The following is a 22,067-nucleotide window of genomic DNA, read 5'->3' as shown; positions in this document are numbered from 1 at the left end:
TAGATGTATATAATGAACAGACTAGGTCTATACTGCTCCTACATGGTGTAACAATACATCATGTAGATGTATATAATGAACAGACTAGGTCTATACTGCTCCTACATGGTGTAACAATACATCATGTAGATGTATATAATGAACAGACTAGGTCTATACTGCTCCTACATGGTGTAACAATACATCATGTAGATGTATATAATGAACAGACTAGGTCTATACTGCTCCGACATGGTGTAACAATACATCATGTAGATGTATATAATGAACAGACTAGGTCTATACTGCTCCTACATGGTGTAACAATACATGATGTAGATGTATATAATGAACAGACTAGGTCTATGCAGCTCCTACATGGTGTAACAACACATCATGTAGATGTATATAATGAACAGACTAGGTCTATACTGCTCCTACATGGTGTAACAATACATCATGTAGATGTATATAATGAACAGACTAGGTCTATACTGCTCCTACATGGTGTAACAATACATCATGTAGATGTATATAATGAACAGACTAGGTCTATACTGCTCCTACATGGTGTAACAATACATGATGTAGATGTATATAATGAACAGACTAGGTCTATGCTGCTCCTACATGGTGTAACAACACATCATGTAGATGTATATAATGAACAGACTAGGTCTATACTGCTCCTACATGGTGTAACAATACATAATGTAGATGTATATAATGAACAGACTAGGTCAATACTGCTCCTACATGGTGTAAAAATACATCATGTAGATGTATATAATGAACAGACTAAGTCTGTACTGCTCCTACACGGTGTAACAATACATCATGTAGATGTATATAATGAACAGACTAGGTCTATACTGCTCCTACACTGTATAACAATACATAATGTAGATGTATACAATGAACAGACTAGGTCCATACTGCTCCTACATGGTGTAACAATACATCATGTAGATGTATATAATGAACAGACTAGGTCCATACTGCTCCTACACGGTGTAACAATACATCATGTAGATGTATAAAATGAACAGACTAGGTCTATACTGCTCCTACACGGTGTAACAATACATCATGTAGATGTATATAATGAACAGACTAGGTCTATACTGCTCCTACATGGTGTAACAATACATGATGTAGATGTATATAATGAACAGACTAGGTCTATGCTGCTCCTACATGGTGTAACAACACATCATGTAGATGTATATAATGAACAGACTAGGTCTATACTGCTCCTACATGGTGTAACAATACATCATGTAGATGTATATAATGAACAGACTAGGTCTATACTGCTCCTACATGGTGTAACAATACATCATGTAGATGTATATAATGAAAAGACTAGATCTATACTGCTCCTACGTGGTGTAAAAATACATGATGTAGATGTATATAATGAACAGACTAGGTCCATACTGCTCCTACACGGTGTAACAATACATCATCTAGATGTATATAATGAACAGACTAGGTCTATACTGCTCCTACACGGTGTAACAATACATCATGTAGATGTATATAATGAAAAGACTAGGTCCATACTGCTCCTACATGGTGTAACAATACATCATGTAGATGTATATAATGAACAGACTAGGTCTATACTGCTCCTACATGGTGTAACAATACATCATGTAGATGTATATAATGAACAGACTAGGTCTATACTGCTCCTACATGGTGTAACAATACATGATGTAGATGTATATAATGAACAGACTAGGTCTATACTGCTCCTACATGGTGTAACAACACATCATGTAGATGTATATAATGAACAGACTAGGTCTATACTGCTCCTACATGGTGTAACAATACATCATGTAGATGTATATAATGAACAGACTAGGTCTATACTGCTCGTACACGGTGTAACAATACATCATGTAGATGTATATAATGAACAGACTAGGTCTATACTGCTCCATCATGGTGTAACAATACATCATGTAGATGTATATAATGAAAAGACTCGATCTATACTGCTCCTACGTGGTGTAAAAATACATGATGTAGATGTATATAATGAACAGACTAGGTCCATACTGCTCCTACACGGTGTACAAATACATTATCTAGATGTATATAATGAACAGACTAGGTCTATACTGCTCCTACACGGTGTAACAATACATCATGTAGATGTATATAATGAAAAGACTAGGTCCATACTGCTCCTACATGGTGTAACAATACATCATGTAGATGTATATAATGAACAGACTAGGTCTATACTGCTCCTACATGGTGTAACAATACATCATGTAGATGTATATAATGAACAGACTAGGTCTATACTGCTCCTACATGGTGTAACAATACATGATGTAGATGTATATAATGAACAGACTAGGTCTATACTGCTCCTACATGGTGTAACAACACATCATGTAGATGTATATAATGAACAGACTAGGTCTATACTGCTCCTACATGGTGTAACAATACATCATGTAGATGTATATAACGAACAGACTAGGTCTATACTGCTCGTACACGGTGTAACAATACATCATGTAGATGTATATAATGAACAGACTAGGTCTATACTGCTCATACATGGTGTAACAATACATCATGTAGATGTATATAATGAACAGACTAGGTCTATACTGCTCCTTCATGGTGTAACAATACATCATGTAGATGTATATAATGAACAGACTAGGTCTATACTGCTCCTACATGGTGTAACAATACATGATGTAGATGTATGTAATGAACAGACTAGGTCTATACTGCTCCTACACGGTGTAACAGTACATCATTTAGATGTATTTAATGAACAGACTAGGTCTATACTGCTCCTACATGGTGTAACAACACATCATGTAGATGTATATAATGAACAGACTTGGTCTATACTGCTCCTACACGGTGTAACAATTCATCATGTAGATGTATATAATGAACAGACTAGGTCTATACAGCTCCTTCATGGTGTAACAATACATCATGTAGATGTATATAATGAACAGACTAGGTCTATACTGCTCCTACATGGTGTAACAATACATGATGTAGATGTATGTAATGAACAGACTAGGTCTATACTGCTCATACATGGTGTAACAATACATCATGTAGATGTATATAATGAACAGACTAGGTCTATACTGCTCCTTCATGGTGTAACAATACATCATGTAGATGTATATAATGAACAGACTAGGTCTATACTGCTCCTACATGGTGTAACAATACATGATGTAGATGTATGTAATGAACAGACTAGGTCTATACTGCTCCTACACGGTGTAACAGTACATTGTGGAGATGTATATAATGAACAGACTAGGTCTATGCTGCTCCTACATGGTGTAACAACACATCATTTAGATGTATATAATGAACAGACTAGGTCTATACTGCTCCTACATGGTGTAACAATACATCATGTAGATGTATATAATGAACAGACTAGGTCTATACTGCTCCTACATGGTGTAACAATACATCATGTAGATGTATATAATGAACAGACTAGGTCTATACTGCTCCTACATGGTGTAACAATACATGATGTAGATGTATATAATGAACAGACTAGGTCTATGCTGCTCCTACATGGTGTAACAACACATCATGTAGATGTATATAATGAACAGACTAGGTCTATACTGCTCCTACATGGTGTAACAATACATCATGTAGATGTATATAATGAACAGACTAGGTCTATACTGCTCCTACATGGTGTAACAATACATGATGTAGATGTATGTAATGAACAGACTAGGTCTATACTGCTCCTACACGGTGTAACAGTACATCATTTAGATGTATTTAATGAACAGACTAGGTCTATACTGCTCCTACATGGTGTAACAACACATCATGTAGATGTATATAATGAACAGACTTGGTCTATACTGCTCCTACACGGTGTAACAATTCATCATGTAGATGTATATAATGAACAGACTAGGTCTATACTGCTCCTTCATGGTGTAACAATACATCATGTAGATGTATATAATGAACAGACTAGGTCTATACTGCTCCTACATGGTGTAACAATACATGATGTAGATGTATGTAATGAACAGACTAGGTCTATACTGCTCATACATGGTGTAACAATACATCATATAGATGTATATAATGAACAGACTAGGTCTATACTGCTCCTTCATGGTGTAACAATACATCATGTAGATGTATATAATGAACAGACTAGGTCTATACTGCTCCTACATGGTGTAACAATACATGATGTAGATGTATGTAATGAACAGACTAGGTCTATACTGCTCCTACACGGTGTAACAGTACATCATGTAGATGTATATAATGAACAGACTAGGTCTATGCTGCTCCTACATGGTGTAACAACACATCATTTAGATGTATATAATGAACAGACTAGGTCTATACTGCTCCTACATGGTGTAACAATACATCATGTAGATGTATATAATGAACAGACTAGGTCTATACTGCTCCTACATGGTGTAACAATACATCATGTAGATGTATATAATGAACAGACTAGGTCTATACTGCTCCTACATGGTGTAACAATACATGATGTAGATGTATATAATGAACAGACTAGGTCTATGCTGCTCCTACATGGTGTAACAACACATCATGTAGATGTATATAATGAACAGACTAGGTCTATACTGCTCCTACATGGTGTAACAATACATCATGTAGATGTATATAATGAACAGACTAGGTCTATACTGCTCCTTCATGGTGTCACAATACATCATGTAGATGTATATAATGAACAGACTAGGTCTATACTGCTCCTACATGGTGTAACAATACATGATGTAGATGTATGTAATGAACAGACTAGGTCTATACTGCTCCTACACGGTGTAACAGTACATCATGTAGATGTATTTAATGAACAGACTAGGTCTATACTGCTCCTACATGGTGTAACAACACATCATGTAGATGTATATAATGAACAGACTAGGTCTATACTGCTCCTACATGGTGTAACAATACATGATGTAGATGTATGTAATGAACAGACTAGGTCTATACTGCTCCTACACGGTGTAACAGTACATCATGTAGATGTATTTAATGAACAGACTAGGTCTATACTGCTCCTACATGGTGTAACAACACATCATGTAGATGTATATAATGAACAAACTTGGTCTATACTGCTCCTACACGGTGTAACAATACATCATGTAGATGTATATAATGAACAGACTAGGTCTATACTGCTCCTACATGGTGTAACAATACATCATGTAGATGTATATAATGAACAGACTAGGTCTATACTGCTCCTACATGGTGTAACAATACATGATGTAGATGTATATAATGAACAGACTAGGTCTATGCTGCTCCTACATGGTGTAACAATACATCATGTAGATGTATATAATGAAAAGACTAGATCTATACTGCTCCTACGTGGTGTAAAAATACATGATGTAGATGTATATAATGAACAGACTAGGTCCATACTGCTCCTACACGGTGTAACAATACATCATCTAGATGTATATAATGAACAGACTAGGTCTATACTGCTCCTACACGGTGTAACAATACATCATGTAGATGTATATAATGAAAAGACTAGGTCCATACTGCTCCTACATAGTGTAACAATACATCATGTAGATGTATATAATGAACAGACTAGGTCTATACTGCTCCTACATGGTGTAACAATACATGATGTAAATGTATATAATGAACAGACTAGGTCTATACTGCTCCTACATGGTGTAACAACACATCATGTAGATGTATATAATGAACAGACTAGGTCTATACTGCTCCTACATGGTGTAACAATACATAATGTAGATGTATATAATGAACAGACTAGGTCTATACTGCTCCTACACTGTGAACAATACATAATGTAGATGTATACAATGAACAGACTAGGTCCATACTGCTCCTACATGGTGTAACAATACATCATGTAGATGTATATAATGAACAGACTAGGTCCATACTGCTCCTACATGGTGTAACATTACATCATGTCGATGTATATAATGAACAGACTAGGTCTATACTGCTCCTACACGGTGTAACAATACATCATGTAGATGTATATAATGAACAGACAATGTCCATACTGCTCCTACATGGTGTAACAATACTTCATATAGATGTATATAATGAACATACTAGGTCTATACTGCTCCTACATGGTGTAACAATACATCATGTAGATGTATATAATGAAAAGACTAGATCTATACTGCTCCAACGTGGTGTAAAAATACATGATGTAGATGTATATAATGAACAGACTAGGTCCATACTGCTCCTACACGGTGTAACAATACATCATGTAGATCTATATAATGAACAGACTAGGTCTATACTGCTCCTACATGGTGTAACAATACATCATGTAGATGTATATAATGAACAGACTAGGTCTATACTGCTCCTGCATGGTGTAACAATACATCATGTAGATGTATATAATGAACAGACTAGGTCTATACTGCTCCTACGTGGTTTAACAATACATCATGTAAATGTATATAATGAACAGACTAGGTCTATACTGCTCCTACATGGTGTAACAATACATCATGTAGATGTATATAATGAACAGACTAGGTCTATACTGCTCCTACGTGGTTTAACAATACATGATGTAGATGTATATAATGAACAGACTAGGTCCATACTGCTCCTACACGGTGTAACAATACATCATGTAGATGTATAAAATGAACAGACTAGGTCTATACTGCTCCTACACGGTGTAACAATACATCATGTAGATGTATATAATGAAAAGACTAGGTCCATACTGCTCCTACATAGTGTAACAATACATCATGTAGATGTATATAATGAACAGACTAGGTCTATACTGCTCCTACATGGTGTAACAATACATGATGTAAATGTATATAATGAACAGACTAGGTCTATACTGCTCCTACATGGTGTAACAACACATCATGTAGATGTATATAATGAACAGACTAGGTCTATACTGCTCCTACATGGTGTAACAATACATAATGTAGATGTATATAATGAACAGACTAGGTCTATACTGCTCCTACACTGTGAACAATACATAATGTAGATGTATACAATGAACAGACTAGGTCCATACTGCTCCTACATGGTGTAACAATACATCATGTAGATGTATATAATGAACAGACTAGGTCCATACTGCTAATACATGGTGTAACATTACATCATGTCGATGTATATAATGAACAGACTAGGTCTATACTGCTCCTACACGGTGTAACAATACATCATGTAGATGTATATAATGAACAGACAATGTCCATACTGCTCCTACATGGTGTAACAACACATCATGTAGATGTATATAATGAACAGACTAGGTCTATACTGCTCCTACATGGTGTAACAATACATCATGTAGATGTATATAATGAAAAGACTAGATCTATACTGCTCCAACGTGGTGTAAAAATAAATGATGTAGATGTATATAATGAACAGACTAGGTCCATACTGCTCCTACACGGTGTAACAATACATCATGTAGATCTTTATAATGAACAGACTAGGTCTATACTGCTCCTACATGGTGTAACAATACATCATGTAGATGTATATAATGAACAGACTAGGTCTATACTGCTCCTGCATGGTGTAACAATACATCATGTAGATGTAATAAATGAACAGACTAGGTCTATACTGCTCCTACGTGGTTTAACAATACATGATGTAGATGTATATAATGAACAGACTAGGTCTATACTGCTCCTACATGGTGTAACAATACATCATGTAGATGTATATAATGAACAGACTAGGTCTATACTGCTCCTACACTGTGAACAATACATAATGTAGATGTATATAATGAACAGACTAGGTCCATACTGCTCCTACATGGTGTATCAATACATCATGTAGATGTATATAATGAACAGACTAGGTCTATACTGCTCCTACGTGGTTTAACAATACATGATGTAGATGTAAATAAATGAACAGACTAGGTCCATACTGCTCCTACACGGTGTAACAATACATCATGTAGATGTATAAAATGAACAGACTAGGTCTATACTGCTCCTACACGGTGTAACAATACATCATGTAGATGTATATAATGAACAGACTAGGTCCATACTGCTCCTACATGGTGTAACAATACTTCATGTAGATGTATATAATGAACATACTAGGTCTATACTGCTCCTACATGGTGTAACAATACATCATGTAGATGTATATAATGAACAGACTAGGTCCATACTGCTCCTACATGGTGTAACAATACTTCATGTAGATGCATTTAATGAACAGACTAGGTCTATACTGCTCCTACATGGTGTAACAACACATCATGTAGACGTATAGAAGGAACAGACTAGGTCTATAATGCTCCTACACGGTGTAACAATACATCCTGTAGATGTATATAATGAACAGACTAGGTCCATACTGCTCCTACATGGTGTAACAATACATCATGTAGATGTATATAATGAACAGACTAGGTCTATACTGCTCCTTCATGGTGTAACAATACATCATGTAGATGTATATAATGAACAGACTAGGTCTATACTGCTCCTTCATGGTGTAACAATACATCATGTAGATGGATATAATGAACAGACTAGGTCTATACTGCTCCTTCATGGTGTAACAATACATCATGTAGATGTATATAATGAACAGACTAGGTCTATACTGCTCCTACATGGTGTAACAATACATGATGTAGATGTATGTAATGAACAGACTAGGTCTATACTGCTCCTACACGGTGTAACAGTACATCATGTAGATGTATATAATGAACAGACTAGGTCTATACTGCTCCTACATGGTGTAACAACACATCATGTAGATGTATATAATGAACAGACTTGTTCTATACTGCTCCTACACGGTGTTACAATACATCATGTAGATGTATATAATGAACAGACTAGGTCTATACTGCTCCTACACGGTGTAACAATACATCATGTAGATGTATATAATGAACAGACTAGGTCTATACTGCTCCTACATGGTGTAACAATACATCATGTAGATGTATATAATGAACAGACTAGGTCCATACTGCTCCTACATGGTGTAACAACACATCATGTAGATGTATATAATGAACAGACTAGGTCTATACTGCTCCTACATGGTGTAACAATACATAATGTAGATGTATATAATGAACAGACTAGGTCAATACTGCTCCTACATGGTGTAAAGATACATCATGTAGATGTATATAATGAACAGACTAAGTCTATACTGCTCCTACACGGTGTAACAATACATCATGTAGATGTATATAATGAACAGACTAGGTCTATACTGCTCCTACACTGTATAACAATACATAATGTAGATGTATATAATGAACAGACTAGGTCTATACTGCTCCTACACGGTGTAACAATACATCATGTAGATGTATATAATGAACAGACTAGGTCTATACTGCTCCTACATGGTGTAACAATACATCATGTAGATGTATATAATGAAAAGACTAGATCTATACTGCTCCTACGTGGTGTAAACATACATGATGTAGATGTATATAATGAACAGACTAGGTCTATACTGCTCCTACATGGTGTAACAATACATCATGTAGATGTATATAATGAACAGACTAGGTCTATACTGCTCCTACATGGTGTAACAATACATGATGTAGATGTATATAATGAACAGACTAGGTCTATACTGCTCCTACATGGTGTAACAACACATCATGTAGATGTATATAATGAACAGACTAGGTCTATACTGCTCCTACACTGTGAACAATACATAATGTAGATGTATATAATGAACAGACTAGGTCCATACTGCTCCTACATGGTGTAACAATACATCATGTAGATGTATATAATGAACAGACTAAGTCTATACTGCTCCTACGTGGTTTAACAATCCATCATGTAGATGTATATAATGAACAGACTATGTCCATACTGCTCCTACACGGTGTAACAATACATCATGTAGATGTATAAAATGAACAGACTAGGTCTATACTGCTCCTACATGGTGTAACAATACATCATGTAGATGTATATAATGAACAGACAATGTCCATACTGCTCCTATATGGTGTAACAATACTTCATGTAGATGTATATAATGAACATACTAGGTCTATACTGCTCCTACATGGTGTAACAATACATCATGTAGATGTATATAATGAAAAGACTAGATCTATACTGCTCCTACGTGGTGTAAAAATACATGATGTAGATGTATATAATGAACAGACTAGGTCCATACTGCTCCTACACGGTGTAACAATACATCATGTAGATGTATATAATGAACAGACTAGGTCTATACTGCTCCTACACGGTGTAACAATACATCATGTAGATCTATATAATGAACAGACTAGGTCCATACTGCTCCTACATGGTGTAACAATACATCATGTAGATGTATATAATGAACAGACTAGGTCTATACTGCTCCTACATGGTGTAATAATACTTTATGTAGATGTATATAATGAACAGACTAGGTCTATACTGCTCCTACATGGTGTAACAATACATCATGTAGATGTATATAATGAACAGACTAGGTCTATACTGCTCCTGCATGGTGTAACAATACATCATGTAGATGTATATAATGAACAGACTAGGTCTATACTGCTCCTACATGGTGTAACAATACATCATCTAGATGTATATAATGAACAGACTAGGTCTATACTGCTCCTACATGGTGTAACAATACATGATGTAGATGTATATAATGAACAGACTAGGTCTATACTGCTCCTACATGGTGTAACAACACATCATGTAGATGTATATAATGAACAGACTAGGTCTATACTGCTCCTACACTGTGAACAATACATAATGTAGATGTATATAATGAACAGACTAGGTCCATACTGCTCCTACATGGTGTAACAATACATCATGTAGATGTATATAATGAACAGACTAAGTCTATACTGCTCCTACGTGGTTTAACAATCCATCATGTAGATGTATATAATGAACAGACTATGTCCATACTGCTCCTACACGGTGTAACAATACATCATGTAGATGTATAAAATGAACAGACTAGGTCTATACTGCTCCTACATGGTGTAACAATACATCATGTAGATGTATATAATGAACAGACAATGTCCATACTGCTCCTATATGGTGTAACAATACTTCATGTAGATGTATATAATGAACATACTAGGTCTATACTGCTCCTACATGGTGTAACAATACATCATGTAGATGTATATAATGAAAAGACTAGATCTATACTGCTCCTACGTGGTGTAAAAATACATGATGTAGATGTATATAATGAACAGACTAGGTCCATACTGCTCCTACACGGTGTAACAATACATCATGTAGATGTATATAATGAACAGACTAGGTCTATACTGCTCCTACACGGTGTAACAATACATCATGTAGATCTATATAATGAACAGACTAGGTCCATACTGCTCCTACATGGTGTAACAATACATCATGTAGATGTATATAATGAACAGACTAGGTCTATACTGCTCCTACATGGTGTAATAATACTTTATGTAGATGTATATAATGAACAGACTAGGTCTATACTGCTCCTACATGGTGTAACAATACATCATGTAGATGTATATAATGAACAGACTAGGTCTATACTGCTCCTGCATGGTGTAACAATACATCATGTAGATGTATATAATGAACAGACTAGGTCTATACTGCTCCTACGTGGTTTAACAATACATGATGTAGATGTATATAATGAACTGACTACGTCCACACTGCTCCTACACGGTGTAACAATACATCATGTAGATCTATATAATGAACAGACTAGGTCCATACTGCTCCTACATGGTGTAACAATACATCATGTAGATGTATATAATGAACAGACTAGGTCTATACTGCTCCTACATGGTGTAACAATACTTTATGTAGATGTATATAATGAACAGACTAGGTTTATACTGCTCCTACATGGTGTAACAATACATCATGTACATGTATATAATGAACAGACTAGGTCTATACTGCTCCTACATGGTGTAACAATACATCATGTACATGTATATAATGAACAGACTAGGTTTATACTGCTCCTACACGGTGTAACAATACATCATGTAGATGTATATAATGAACAGACTAGGTTTATACTGCTCCTACATGGTGTAACAATACATCATGTAGATGTATATAATGAACAGACGAGGTCTATACTGCTCCTACACGCTGTAACAATACATCATGTATATAATGAACAGACTAGGTCTATACTGCTCCTACATGGTGTAACAATACATACTATAGATGTATATAATGAACAGAGTAGGTCTATACTGCTCCTACGTGGTGTAACAATACATCATGTAGATGTATATAATGAACAGACTAGGTCTATACTGCTCCTACATGGTGTAACAATACATCATGTAGATGTATATAATGAACAGACTAGGTCTATACTGCTGCTACATTTTTTATTATTATTTTGTATTTATTTCTCCTTTATTTAACCAGGTCGGTCAGTTGAGAACAAGTTCTCATTTACAACTGCAACCTGGCCAAGATAAAGCAAAGCAGTGCGACAAAAACAACCACACAGAGTTACAATAAAAATTCAGTCAATAACACAATATTTTTTTTTGTTTAGGAATACTGTGAAACATGATCTTTCCACTATTAATGCAGATTTTATGGACATTTTATTTAAAACATGTAATTAAATTTTAATTGTAGCTCCTTTAATTTAGACCCAAAATGTATTGGCTATAATGTGTGCCATTGCCCGGCTATTAAAAGGGACAGGTGACTATTTGAGACTCAGCCTCAGGAATGTGTTAATAATTCCCTGCATGTTTACATATCTGGCATTACTCATCTCATAAGCATTTCACTACACCCGCAATAACATGTGTATGTGACAAATAACTTTTGATTTGATTTATGAAGGTCATTCACCCCATCTCTTTACATTGCTTATTTATATTCAGTGGCCTGACTGCATCCAGACTATGTCAAAGGCCCATCCTGGTAGATCTGAACCTAATGCAGCTTGGAGTGATCAGATGACAGAAGTCACATTTAGGTGCCAGGTGTAACTGAGGCTGTAGATCCTCAATATCCATTACTTTGAGTGTTTTATATAATATGACTAAATGTGTTTCTTTCTGTGTTGCAGGGGCAGTCAAGAAATGGAACAGCAAGGCCACAAACATGACATAAGCAGAGCTGTGGAAGACCACCTCAAGCCCCTGGTAGAGCCAGTGGTGTTTACCACTCCACCACGCCTTCAGCAGGCTGGAAAAGTGATACTGTTTTTCATACTAAGATGGACTGTTGATTGATCAGTCATTGGGTTCATTTGTTGAAATCAAATCAAACTTATTTATACAGCACATTTCAGACATGGATGCAACACAATGGCTTCACAGGAGAAAACTATTTAAATAAACAGAAATATTTAGTGCACAAAAATATCAGGATAAAAAAAACAGAAGATTAACAACTGAAAGACCAATGAGCATTCTAAGGAAATGCCATTGATTAAAACACTAATTGGATGCAATATCCAAACCAAAATTTAAGCTTGTTTTTTAGGAGGGGCTCTCAAAGACACTATGGGGGTGTTGACTGAAAGTTGACTAGTAACAACAACTGGGACCTAAAAGACACCAACCATGAGACCCACTAAATCTGCCCAAGAAGAGGCAAACAAAAGAAAAACCCACACCAAATTTAAAGACAGGAAGCAAACCAAAAAGGTGGCGCAACTAAAGGTGTTGACTCTCCACATCTATCAAGACAACTGGAGTACTGGGCCAGACACTCTTAAATAGAACCTGGACCAGCTCAGGTGAAACACCTTCCCACTAACGAGATGGACAAGCCAGCACAGGTGTAACACATACTGACTAACGAGGTGACACCAATCAGTGCGTCCTACGTGCTAAAGTCCAACCTCAAAACATAAATGGAAAAACCAAAGACTAACTAACACCTTAAGAGTTTGCTCACCAACAACAGAAAACAACTTCCATTTCACATTATAATCAACTACAATGCTTCACCGTCACCAATATAAACATGGTGTCTGTCTACTGGCAAAAAACAATTAAAAACAATATTTATTTTGTATTAATCCCACAAAGATTTTTCTTTCTATAGCTTCTAGAACTCTCGTCTTCCTAAAACTCACTCGCTTCTAGAACTCTGGTCCCCTTGGAACGAGCCCAAACAAAACTCATCTCCAATACGGAAAAACGTGCAGTAAAAATAAACTGTGATCCATGGCAATGCACTGGCTAAACGCAGAACACAAAACATTTTGACTGCCCCCCTTGAGACAATCAGCAACCAGGGGCCTGTTGCACAAAAGTAGAATTAAGACATCCGGGATAAATGACTCAGCTGAGCTCAATGAAGCCAAAACATGTGCGTCCAGGCTTAATTGGTTGCACAAAGACCAAGCCAGGATGAGCAGACACGGATTCATTAAGCCAGGTGAAACCAATCCTGGATAGGTGGCGCTCACGGCTCACTCAAATAGACCCCGCCACAGATCACAGATTAATTGATTTACCATGGCAACTAGAGCCGCGTACTTTTCCCCGTCGGAAGCACAAATCCTCATGGAGGCATACGAGGAGGTAAAAGATATAATTAAGAAGAAAGGCAACACCGCCACAGTGATAAAGCAAAGAGAAAAAGCGTGGCAAAGTATTGCAGACCGCCTGAATGCGTAAGTAGTGCACAATTACACAGTCACCGCTCCGCTGAAACATCACAATTACAATTCAAATATTTAATTCACATCTCCAAAAATGCAGTTGTACTGTAATTATGAAACGGTTAAATTTTTAATTGAAATGCACTGCAGATATGAGTGAAATTGTGTAAAGTAACTCCATCACACTGTATAAAGCTATGATACATTTTTTGATATTTTTACTGAAAACAAGACAAAAATACCAAGTACTTTTTTGCAGTGTGACTCCATTAAATGTGTGTGTGTGTGTGTGTGTGTGTGTGTGTGTGTGTGTGTGTGTGTGTGTGTGTGTGTGTGTGTGTGTGTGTGTGTGTGTGTGTGTGTGTGTGTGTGTGTGTGTGTGTGTGTGTGTGTGTGTGTGTGTGTGTGTGTGTGTGTGTGTGTGTGTGTGTGTGTGTGTGTGTGTGTGTGTGTGGATTAAACATGAACGGGCCAAAACGGACATGGCAGCAGGTCAAAATCAAATACAAGAACATTCTGCAGAATGGTATGGTCCCTGACTAATATTTAACAAAGCACAAGCATATATTGTACCCAGAAGGTGCCTGCTCACACATTGTCTGTACTGTTTTAGCAGTGAAAAAGAATACCCACAGACAAGGCACGGGTGGTGGGTCACCAAAGGCTGACCTTACCCCAGCAGAGGACATGGCCTTGGAGCTAAATAAAGGCAGGCCCGTCTTAGAGGGGATCCCTGGGGGGAAAGAGACGAGCATAGGTTCCTCCCAAGATGCCACCCGCTTCATTCAAGGTATGTCCTTCCATCTCTACATGGGATACAACCACATTCATATTGAATCAATTTGGACTGTCTGACTTTGGTTTACCTATTGCCTTGCAGTGTCTGGCAGCACTGTGTTCCTGTTAGAGCCACCAGCACAAGCACCAGACGATGCTGATTCAGTGAGTACTCCATCAAAGGCATACTATAGGCCTGGCATGTCTTGTCTACTAGCTTCAATATGAATCCGATTAAATGTGATAGGGTGAAGGCCCCAGTGCAGCAGCAACAGCACATGATGGAGACGATGATGAGGAGGAGACCATCTCTCTGGATTCCAGAAGGCATGAGGTATCATGTTAAGACTGTGAAAGTACTATTTACTCTACAATGGTGAGGAGTCCTCATCAAAATCAAAAAATCGAATTTCTTTTACAGGACCCAGATGCTATACAGTGGGAAAACCAGCCTGGCAACATAGTGCGTATTAATAAAAGGACACCACATCCTGCCAAATTCCAGCTGCGCTAATTGTATTGTGTTCACAGAGCTCACAAGCTATCAGAAAGTTGTATGGCAACCACCTCCGGCGCCAAATAGAACTGGCAGACATAGACATTCAGTACAAGAAGAAAAAGATGGAAAATCTTGCACTGGAGTCCGAAATAAAAAAGAGGACAATTAGGAAACTGGACCTTGAAATAAAAAAACTTGAGAGGGAGGTGAGATATGCCTTCAATGTACACTGTATGCTAACTGTAACACAAATGTATTAATCATTATTTTTCTTTCCTCCCCCAGCTCCAAGAAGATGACACAGCTCAAAATAAAAATTAGGTATATTCTCGTAAAGTCAAGTGAGCCATGACATATGAGCTCTTATTGTGAGCACACAGGACGGTGGCATCTTTCTAAGGTTTTTTTTATTTTCCCAGCAATCAGTACAACCAAGTCATCGTTAGAAGGCATCGTCCTCTTTTGCCCACCCCCCCAGCACCAGGTGTGGCTACTAGCCTATATGAAGGCCCAAAATTGTGTGTTCCTTTCTGCTCTGACAATGGCATGCCCATTCGTGCGAGATGTGGTGGATGAAGAAGCACTTGTGCTGAGGAGAGCCTTCAGGTGAGAAAGGGTCTTCAGGGACCGGTTGGACCCACTGGCCTTCCCTGATGACCATCTATATGAAAGATACAGGTTTTCTGCAGATGGCATCAGGTATCTATGCAGACTACTGGGTCCCAGGATTAAGCACCGCACTGCACGGAGCCATGCACTGAGTGTGGAGCAAATGGTTTGTGTGGCCTTGCGCTTTTTTGCTAGTGGAGCCTTCCTGTACTCAGTGGGGGATGCAGAACAGCTGAACAAGGCCACAATTTGCCGTACAATAAGGTGTGTGTGTCTAGCTATCAAAGCATTAGCAGATGTCTTCATCTCCTTCCCTGGCCACAGAAGACTCTGTGACATCAAAGAGGAGCTGGTTACAATATTATTACTTGTGTTTTTTTCCCCTCTGTGGCCCTAATATTCTATCATTTTATATATAGCCTTATAGTCTATGGGAAACTGTAAATTATCTAATGATAGCAACATCATCTAAAAATTATTTTTATCCAAAATCATTGAAATTAATGATCACAAACGTTTAAATAATGACAGTGGGTCTAGTTATGTGATAACAATGTATAGTGAGCAGTGAAATAACTATTGGTTTCCATTTGTGGTGACTGCTGACTGACATTAGGGATGAGATTAAATAGATCCTGGAATTTAGCCTGGTCTGGAGCAGGCTAGCTCCACAGAATAAATCTCCATGGTAATTTATACCATAACATATCCTCCTGCCCCCTATCCATCTTTAGTGCAACCGGATTACGGATCAATTGAGCCAGGATCACCAAGATATCCTGGCTTAATCCCTTATCCTAGTTTTGTGCAACGGGCCCCTGGTTGTTCTCACCACGGACATGTCTGATTTCAAGAGGAAACTCCTGCAATATCCATAGTAACTTTCCACCTCACTGCGGATCTTCTCTCTCTTTTCAGGGTTCACTCAATAGGCATGTTGTTGGATCGGGGCCCAGTCCCCAATGTCATGCTCTAGTACATTTGGTTTGGCACATCTGAGAATGAACCCTGATATTCTAAAAACAGGGCAACAATGTCAATATAATTGTACCCAAAAAACTGTCAGTTGGTTGCATGAATAATTTTCATTACTAAATGTTACATGAAATGTAAATATGAAATATTTGATTGCATAGTATTATTTTCAACGGCTTTTCAATTACATTTTGCTGGGTGGGATAGCCCCACTGTCAAAACACAGTTTTAACGTGTCCAAATCAATAACCAATATGCAGAAACAGTTTGGGATAAATTGAAAACCTAACATGTGGTATATACACAAACATCTGCCACAATAATTGTCTTTTTTAAAACAAGCACCTTATAAACTGCACAAGCACCAAAAACACTGTTGTTTTGACAAGTAGCAATAAATCACTGATATCGATTAGGGGGGAAATCAGGTTGTACGTGCTGTTGAAACTAACAACAACAACAAAAAACATGGAAATGGGAGATATCTTTTAGCTCACTGGCTAGAGGACAACCTGCAGAAGACAGTCAGCTACATATTGGAGTGATGCATTTAAATTTAGGGGTCGCTAAACAAAGGAACACAACACTTATTTGTCATAACTCATCGATTTTATGTTGAAATCAGTTGATTCTGTGAATAATGTGTACATCACTGGTTAGAGGACAACTCTTTTTTTGTTAGTCACTTTGTGTTAAATCACATAAATAGTACTATTTCAATTCAGAGCCTGGATTTCCCCCAATGAGCCTAAAATCCATATCATGTTGAAATCAATTGATAAGGGGGCAAACGTTTAGGGTTCTACATTGTGACATTCTGACTGACTGACTGCAGAGTATATTAAAATACTATATATTAAAACATTCTACATTGAGACATTAAAACACTCCTACTACAATGTTAAAACATTCTACATTGTGACATTAATTCATTGATATCATGAAACAACTCCTTCATATATAAATTTTCTGATATTTGATCAGAGATCTTTTATCAGATTATCTCTGGTCACAGCTAAAATGTTTCTCTCCTGTGTGTGTTCTCTGGTGTATAGTTAGATAGCTAGAAGAAGAAAAACTTTTCCCACATTGATCACAGCTAAACAGATTCTCTCCTGTGTGTGTTCTATGGTGTATAGTTAGATAGCCAGAAAAAGAAAAACTCTTCCCACATTGACCACAGCTATAAGATTTCTCTCCTGTGTGTATTCTCTGGTGAACTGTCAGATCTCCAGATTGACTAAAACTCTTCCCACATTGACCACAGCTATAAGGTTTCTCTCCAATGTGTGTTCTCTGGTGTGAAGTCAGCTGGCTAGATGTAGTAAAACTCTTCCCACATTGACCACAGCTGTAAGGTTTCTCTCCTGTGTGTGTTCTCTGGTGTACAGTCAGCAGGCTGGATTTAGCAAAACTCTTCCCACATTGATCACAGCTATTTGGTTTCTCTCCTGTGTGTGTTCTCTGGTGTTCAGTCAGATGGCTAGATTTAACAAAACTCTTCCCACATTGAGCACAGCTATATGGTTTGTCTCTTGTGTGAATTCTTTGATGTATTTTAAGTTTTACTGAGGAGTTTAATCTCTTCCCACAGTCAGAGCACCAGTGAGTTATCTTCCCTGTGGATCTCTGCGGGTGTTTCTTGAGGTGTTCTGATGTGGAGAGACTCTTCTCTGCCTCTTCAGCATCATGTTGTTGTTGAGGCTCCCCAGAGGATCCACTATAGTCCCGTATCTCTCCTGTGTGAACAACAAAGTCAGACAGACGGTTTAAGGCCCACAACAGTAGAAATCCACTGTTTATTTGAGGTAAAAGGTTATGCCCAGAGCATACCATGCAGTTGTACAACAATTGATGTCTGTCAAATTATTTTACAATTGTCTTAAGACAGTCAAGACCTAAGCAGTGTGCCAGACACCTTTGGTCTACAAAAAAGGACCCCTCTGTGTTCTGTGCTAAAATTGCAGCGATGCACATGCATTGTAATTGTATGACTCGTTTGAATCTCCTGCTTAATATGTTTGTGTTATTGTCGCAAAATCAACTGCTTTATACTTAAAAAACACTTCAACCAATAAAATGCTCTTTAGCTAGCTTTGCCATCAGCCTGTAACTAGGGGTTTGTACATTAAGTGTTTAACAAATTGGCCCATAACTTAACCTAACAACAACATAGACCTACTGTAGGACCCATAACTTCACCTAGCAACAACAGACCTACTGTAGGACCCATAACTTCACCTAACAACAACATAGACCTAGGACTATAAATAATGTAATATTTCAGGTGAAACATGGAAACTAAAATGTCTTTGTCATGACATCTCATAACCTGATCACCAGATAATTTTGTGAATAATCCCACTAGGCTACTCTGTAATGTGCTGTCATTCTAAATGTCCTGAATAAAGGAAAATAGCTCTGTGTGTTGTACAATGGGGCGGCAGGGTAGCCTAGTGGTAAGAGCGTTGGACTAGTAACCGAAAGGTTGCAAGTTCAAATCCCCGAGCTGACAATCTGTCGTTCTGCCCCTGAACAGGCAGTTAACCCACTGTTCCTAGGCCGTCATTGAAAATAAGAATTTGTTCTTAACTGACTTGCCTAGTTAAATAAAGGTAAAATAAAAAAATAGCCTATCCATCAAGGAACAGTTCTCTACACAATATGAGCTAAGTATCTCTGTGTGCAAACAGACTAACGAGACCCTACTGTAAATCAAGCAGACAATAACATTATAAACACCAATTTGTTAGGTATTTTGGATCCAACGTGGAGCACGGCATAACTGTATTTACCAGAGTAATGAATGAAGAAGCACTTTGGTTGTTTTTGCATGTCGTGATGTTTATCATTTGACTGTCATTAAGAAAATGATTTCCTGGATCAGCTGATGATAGTTGAACATGTGACTGTTACTAAATTTCTACACTCTTAAGAATTATGTGTAATTATTGAACCAATTATATGCAAATCATATCTTCTGGGCCCGAGTAGCAGGCAGTTTAATTTGGGCACGCTTTCATCCAAAATTCCAAATGCTGCACCCTACCCTAGAGAAGTTAAGCTCGAGACCTTGGGTCTCGACCCCCGCCCTGTGCAACTGGGTCCTGGACTTTCTGACCGGCTGCCCCCAGGTGGCGAAGGTAGGAAACAATATCTCCACCCCGCTGATCCTCAACACTGGGGCCCCACAAGGGTGCGTTCTGAGCCCTCTCCTGTACTCCCTGTTCACCCATGACTGCGTGGCCATGCACGCATCCAACTCAATCCTCAAGTTTGCAGACAGCGCTACAGTGATCGGCTTGATAACCAACAACGACGAGACGACCTACAGGGAAGAGGTGAGGGTCCTCGGAGTGTGGTGTCAGGAAAATAACCTCTCACTCAACATCAACAAAACAAAGGAGATGATCGTGGACTTCAGGAAACTGCAGAGGTGGAGAAGGTGGAATGTTTTTAGTTCCTCTGCGTACACATCACAGACAAACTGAAATGGTCCACCCACACAGACAGTGTGGTGAAGAAGGCGCAACAGCGACTCTTCAACCTCAGGAGGCTGAAGAAATTTGTCTTGTCACCGAACACACTCACAAACGTTTACAGACGCACAATCGAGAGCATCCTGTCGGGCTGTATCACCGCCTGGTATGGCAACTGCACCGCCCTCAAGCGCAAGACCCTCCAGAGGGTGGTCCGTTCTGCACAACGCATCACCGGGGCAAACTACCTGCCCGCCAGGACACCTACACCACTCGATGTCACAGGAAGGCCAAAAAGATCATCAAGGACAACAACCACCCGAGCCACTGCCTGTTCACACCGCAATCATCCAGAAAGCGAGGTCAGTACAGTTGCATCAAAGCTGGGACTGAGAGACTGAAAACAGCTTCTATCTCAAGGCCATCAGACTGTTAAACAGCCATCACTAACATAGAGAGGCTGCTGCCAACATACAGACTCAATCTCTGGCCACTTTAATAAATGGACTTAATAAAAGGTATCACTAGTCACTTTAAATAACGCAACTTTAATAATGTTCACATATCCTACATTACTCTCATATGTATATACAGTATATGTATATACTCATATGTATATACAGTATTCTATACCATCTACTGCATCTGCCTATGACGCACGGCCATCGCTCATCCATGTATTAATATGTACATATTCTTATTCATCCCCTACATTTGAGTGTATAAGGTAGTTGTTGTGAATTTGTTAGATTACTTGTTAGATATTTCTGCATTGTCGGAACTAGAAGCACAAGCATTTCGCTACACTTGCACTAACATCCGCTAACCATGTGTATGTGACCATTAACATCTGCTAACCACGTGTATGTGACCATTAACATCTGGTAACCACGTGTATGTGACCATTAACATCTGCTAACCACATGTATGTGACCATTAACATCTGCTAACCATGTGTATGTGACCATTAACATCTGCTAACCATGTGTATGTGACCATTAACATCTGCTAACCATGTGTATGTGAACATT

The sequence above is a fragment of the Salvelinus fontinalis genome, chromosome 40, assembly GCF_029448725.1.
Source record: "Salvelinus fontinalis isolate EN_2023a chromosome 40, ASM2944872v1, whole genome shotgun sequence".
Taxonomy (NCBI): domain Eukaryota; kingdom Metazoa; phylum Chordata; class Actinopteri; order Salmoniformes; family Salmonidae; genus Salvelinus; species Salvelinus fontinalis.
The sequence above is the reverse complement of the archived record's forward strand: the minus strand, read 5'-3'. Positions refer to the sequence as shown.